Consider the following 5,595-nt stretch of genomic DNA (forward strand, 5'->3'; position numbering starts at 1 on the left):
AAATTTTTCACATACTTAAAATATTATTATACTTATTTTTTCTCCTTTTTAAACATTATTAAATGATAGGATTTTTTAATAAAAGAAAGTGATAAAAACGCTGTCAGTTATTAAATAAAAAATAATTAAAGTTTAGGAGTTGGTAACTTTGATATTAAATTACAAAAGTTGCAGCAATAGAATTAGCGACTACATTTTTATGTTATTAGGTACATCTATTCGACATCGACATTCCTAATAAGATTACTTTTCGAGAGAGTGATTCACTCAGTCCTGGTAACTCCCTAACGACGTTCGATGTGAAGGGCTGCAAAATAGGTATTGGCATTTGCTATGATATTAGATTCGAGGAAATGGCACGCATTTATCGGAACAAAGGTACAGTAACTTAATCGATCAATACTTAACTAGCAAAAAATTAAATATCTTTCTTAAATATATTCTATATAAAATTAATATAATCTGTAACTCTGTATAAAAAGAAGCTTAATTTAAAAAACCAGTATATTTGCTGAAAATGAAACAAATAAAAGAATTAAAAGCACAATAAGAGGACTGTCCTCGCATATTCAGAAATGATGGAATGTGAACCGTGCAACTACGAAGTTAATTGGTATTCGGTGGCTTCATATTTCCTGCTTCTCTGGGTTAGGTTGCCAAATGCTGATATATCCAGCGGCATTCAATATGACCACTGGACCGCTGCACTGGTCATTACTTCAGCGTTTCAGAGCGAATGATAATCAATTATACGTTGCCTGCATATCACCGGCTCGTGTTCCTTAAGCAAGTTACGTAGCATGGGGACATACACAGTTGACCAATCCCTGGGGAAAGATTCTTTACGATTTGGAAACTCAAGAGAATATGGCAGTCACCGATATCGGTAATTTACAGCTTAAAATTAAAAGCGAGAGATCCATGATGTAATTAATTTTTAGTCTCGTTAATTTATCGATTTAGCCATCTTCCTCTGTATTTGTTGAATTTATTAGTAAGCATTACTTATTACTTCGTATGTTTCTTTTTTCTATCAGATCTAAAAGTTGTTGAGGAAGTAAGGGCTCAGATACCTACATTTTCTCAGAGACGTACAGATTTGTACGACACTGTCTGTAAGAAGGAGTAACTCTACACTAAAACAGAAAATGTTTTTTTATAATATTTCTACTACGATATCCTTTTTTTGTGAATTATTACTAATTTCTTATCATTTGTACTAAATGAATGACTCAATTAAGAAAACCAAAACGTTATAAATAATAATCTGTATATCTTGTGTATCAACATGTAATTGGATATTATAATAATATAGGATAATAATATAGGAGAATAATAATATAGAAAATAATACATGCTTTTAAACACCTTTAATATCGATCACATAAATTGTAATAATTCACAATGATCACGCATACATAAAAGACCCTTTGATAGTAAAATTTACGATCAAAACGCAATTACGTATCGTTTAACAACATTTAATTTATAACACCTTTTAAACATTTAGACAGATTAACACATAACACTTCTTATATATAAACATCAATTCGAAGTTATCAGCTTGGAGAAATTGGTCGATTAATACCTGTAGATTGTCTGTCTCGATGAAAGCCTTAAAGAGAGCAAAAACATGATAATGCCGCTAATATAATATTCCTTCTTTCTTGTATCTGTCTGCCTCTCAGGTCGTTTTACTAATTACAATAAGTAATTTCGACTTCTTTGCGCTCTCTTTTAACGCATTCGAGACCGAAAGAAATTCATATCAGTCAGTAGGCAAGGGTATAATATACATATTTTATATATAACTTATGTAGTAATGTATAGATCATGTTAATTTCATATTTTTTTCAATATAGAATTATTATATATATATATATATATATATATATATATATATATATATATATATATATATATATATTTATAACTGTACATAATACATTATAGAATAACGTAGTATATAATTTTATATTTTAAAAATATGAGGCATACTATTCAAGATTGTCGTCGATTTAAAATCAAAGTATGAAAAGGATACCCTGGAGAGAGTAAAACACAGAATCATTCTAACTAAACATTCAGATCGTACCGACACCTAGGTATCGTCTTACAATTAAATCTCGGTCTCGAATGGATTAAAATGAAATACATACTTGCAGCTTCAACATCTTCAATATCGAGGAGATTCAAACTTTACAAATAAAAGCGGCCTGTTCCCCTTTCCACGACAGACTCTCATACCATATCCGCTCTTATCCAGGCTTTTACTTGAAACCAGCAATGCGTTCATTTACAATTTAAATTTACCCGGACCATCCACTGAATCGTCAGCCCTTTACAAGAAATGAGAGGGAACGTTCGCCCTTGAACACATAAAACAAAAAAAAAAAAAAAAATAGAAAAGGAAAAAAACCACAAATTTTAGTGAAGCTATTTTATTGAAACTTATTATATCATTTTAACAGCTATATATAAAACGTTGAATTATTTCCTTTCGCGCTGAGCAATTTTATTTCAAATTTCTAGCTTCAGAATGATAATTACGTATTTGTAATTATCAACAAGCTTTAAAAATATGGAATATTCAGCCAGATGAAATATAGGTAAAGTATTTAGAAGAAAAAAGATTGAAATGTTTTATGTAAAACGATTAAATTAAGTGGAAAACTGCGCTTCTTCCTGCTCCTCTACATGGCGCTACGCGGGACTCGCTTCTGAGCACGTCTTTCTCGTTGGAGGCTTCTTCTTTCTTTTCTTTCCCAGTAGAATTTTTGCACAATTCTTTCTCCCTTTTATCATTAAATTACCTCTAATTCTTAACAATCTTTAATCTTTGTCTCTTCTTCCCTATATATATATTTTTGTTTACTTTTCTCCGTAGCGAATTTTGTCTTTCTGACGCAGGATTAGGTTCCTGGACTTAGGGAGTTGCTACACGCCAGCTCCACCATGGCGACGGCATTCACTAGGCAGCCTACATAGCCACCTTTCAGCTCACGCTTCGGGACACTTTTTTCGCTGAGATTCTCCGCGATGAGGCATGAAAGCAGAGACCACCGTCTGCGGAGGCATGATTATTCTATTGTTCCTTTTAACGAGTAATCGTTTTACTCGAGTCCTCTCACTAAACCGTAAGTACGAAAGACTATTATACTTAGATAGGTACTTGGTCTCAAGAACCAACTTATTTTGGTCTTTCGATTAAGTTCTTAATTAAATGCTCAATTAGATATTCCTAAATATATCTTCATAATATTTCCCTCATCTATTTCTTTGACATTCTAGCAACCTCGTTAAGACGTCCGCCACTTCAACTTCTATCTACAAGTGGCAAAAACTGAAGCTGACCTTCTTCATGGAGAAACATGCCGGAAATGGCATCCGCACGTGTGAATAATTATACTCAGTGTCCAGGTAGTTCTTTCGATCATCCGATAGAAGTCGTTTCTGTTTTTCAGAGTTCGTTCACGTCTCCAGAATGTAAAAATATCCAAGGAAGTACCATTAGGAAGCAATGAAATTCAGAGTTTCTGTGGTTATTCCTTTTTCTGATTGTTTCTTTTCTTTGCCCAAAATGGATGATTTCTATATCAAATTGTTTATTCGTATTTTTTTTTAATATTCCTTGAGATTTTCAATCAACTCGATTTCGAATTTTTTAGCACCCGATCTTCTGGTTGACGTCGTTAAGAAAGAGGAACGAGTGCACAGGAAGCATGGTCGGCGTGAGCATGATTAGATCCGGTCTGCCCGATGACCTTGCCAGTGGTAATAGCGGTTCGTTAAGGTGGTTGCAGTCTTGATTTGCTTCTGTTTCGATTTCCAGCGAACTCGTCAGCCGGCATGGCTTCCGAGATGCTCCCCCTGAAACAAGTCGAAGGGAAATAATTAATGGACTCTCTGTTCGATTGTACGTGGATGACAAGCTGACCGTAAAAAGAAATATACAAATACGATTAGAAAATATAATCCGAACCCCTTTCGGTTTGATCTGAAGGTTTCTTTTTCTAGACGGAACCAAAGATTCTTATCTGGTTTATGGTGAGCTAAGGAACTCTTTGAAAACAGCATTTATAACTTTCGAAAAAGAGACAGGTATTTCTTGCGCGAACAATTGAATAATTAATTCGTTCTCTAAATATCCTTATTTGTTGTTCCTAAAATACATAATGATTGGAAGCTTCTTACGGGAAGCGCAATCAGCCGCTGATATCATTGAAGTCGAAACGCCATTAAAACCATATTACGATTCGCATGCGACATGCTCCATTCATGAAAACACAAAAGCAATAAACAAGTACAAATCAACGAAATAAATCCTCCGAGAACGAGACGTTACAGGAATTATACCATTGCGAGGATACAAAAGACTTGCTCATGAGCTACTTCCTTCAAGTAGTCGAGCGGTGTATTTTCCGGTCGTTAACTTCCATATAATGGGATATTAAAGAGTACGGACACAACGCTGCTATTTTTCAACTATTCATTATCAAATTACGCAGCGGGAATCGTTGCAACGACAAAACTGTAACGACTCGTACCTGCGTATCTTCCATTTAGCTGCGGTAAACGCTGACTTGTCTGCGTTTTTTTTTTTCACTTCCTCGTTACGGAAACCAGGAAAAGTGATTCACAATACAGTTTCTAACTGTACTTCTCGCGATTCTTTCTTAGAAACAAGCAATTGCTTCTTTTCAATTTCCTAAATCTATAATAAAACAGTCCATTCCTTGAATAGAAATTAACTTTAAAACTTTAGGCGCATACATTGTACGTATCGTATGTATGTATTTTGATTTGAAAAGAAACGCGGCAAACGCCTTTGAAAAGACGTTAGGTTTTCAACACCTTAACTAACTTAATTCCAGCGAGTTGCAAATCTGCTGCATCTCCAACATCTGAATATCAATCTTTTACAATGACTTGTTCTCCAATTTATTAAAATTACATCTCTCCCGTTGCACCGACCTTCTTTAAAGGTTCCCGCGGCAGGTTGAACCCGCATCACGTATCTTCCCTCTTCCTTCCACCCCCTGTTCCCTTTCTCTTTCTATCGGACGGGAAGAGCGGGAACGCTTAAAACGCGCGAATCACGCGAGCGCCTCACGATTTGCGAAACATCACGTGAAAATCACCGATCCGATCTCCGTGCGCGCGGTGCACCGTGGGGGTAACGATTAAATCGACAGGATATACTTTATTAGCTATTCCGTTATTACAGGCTGTAGTTGGCGGGGAAATAGTCACTATGGATCGATGAACTCCATTGTAACAACGCACCTTCGAATTGCATCGGAAACGCTTCTGTATTGCGTCCACCGTATAACCTATCATCGTGTGTTTAGGGTAAATCAGTGGATCGGAAGTTACGTTTCTATGTTTCTCGCCTGTCAGTATAACACTGTGCAAGAGATACAGCAAGATCCTAAAATCATTCGAGTACAAGTAGCGTAAAATGGTCGTTTAAATTTCAATAAATTAACTATTCATACGTTAATTGTACGCGGTCAGGATTAAGGGGTACGGCGATGGAGAAGATTTTGTTAGCTAGATGTTGAGTAAATAATCGAAGATGATAATTTTATAAAT

The 5,595-nt window shown here is 35.3% G+C and overlaps 2 long non-coding RNA genes across 2 annotated transcripts; both read left to right on the forward strand.

The window, feature by feature from the left end:
- Window positions 1-213: 213 nt before the first annotated feature.
- Window positions 214-1,076, forward strand: LOC126865941 (uncharacterized). The gene is made up of 3 exons (XR_007689736.1): window positions 214-378; window positions 653-886; window positions 1,038-1,076. It is a non-coding gene; the product is annotated as an uncharacterized LOC126865941 (long non-coding RNA).
- An 870-nt stretch (window positions 1,077-1,946) lies between these two features.
- On the forward strand, window positions 1,947-4,928 carry LOC126865773 (uncharacterized). Its single transcript, XR_007689669.1, has 2 exons — window positions 1,947-3,916; window positions 4,018-4,928. It is a non-coding gene; the product is annotated as an uncharacterized LOC126865773 (long non-coding RNA).
- Window positions 4,929-5,595: the final 667 nt, after the last annotated feature.

This window comes from Bombus huntii, chromosome 1 (genome assembly GCF_024542735.1).
Source record: "Bombus huntii isolate Logan2020A chromosome 1, iyBomHunt1.1, whole genome shotgun sequence".
In the NCBI taxonomy this organism is placed as follows: Eukaryota; Metazoa; Arthropoda; class Insecta; order Hymenoptera; family Apidae; genus Bombus; species Bombus huntii.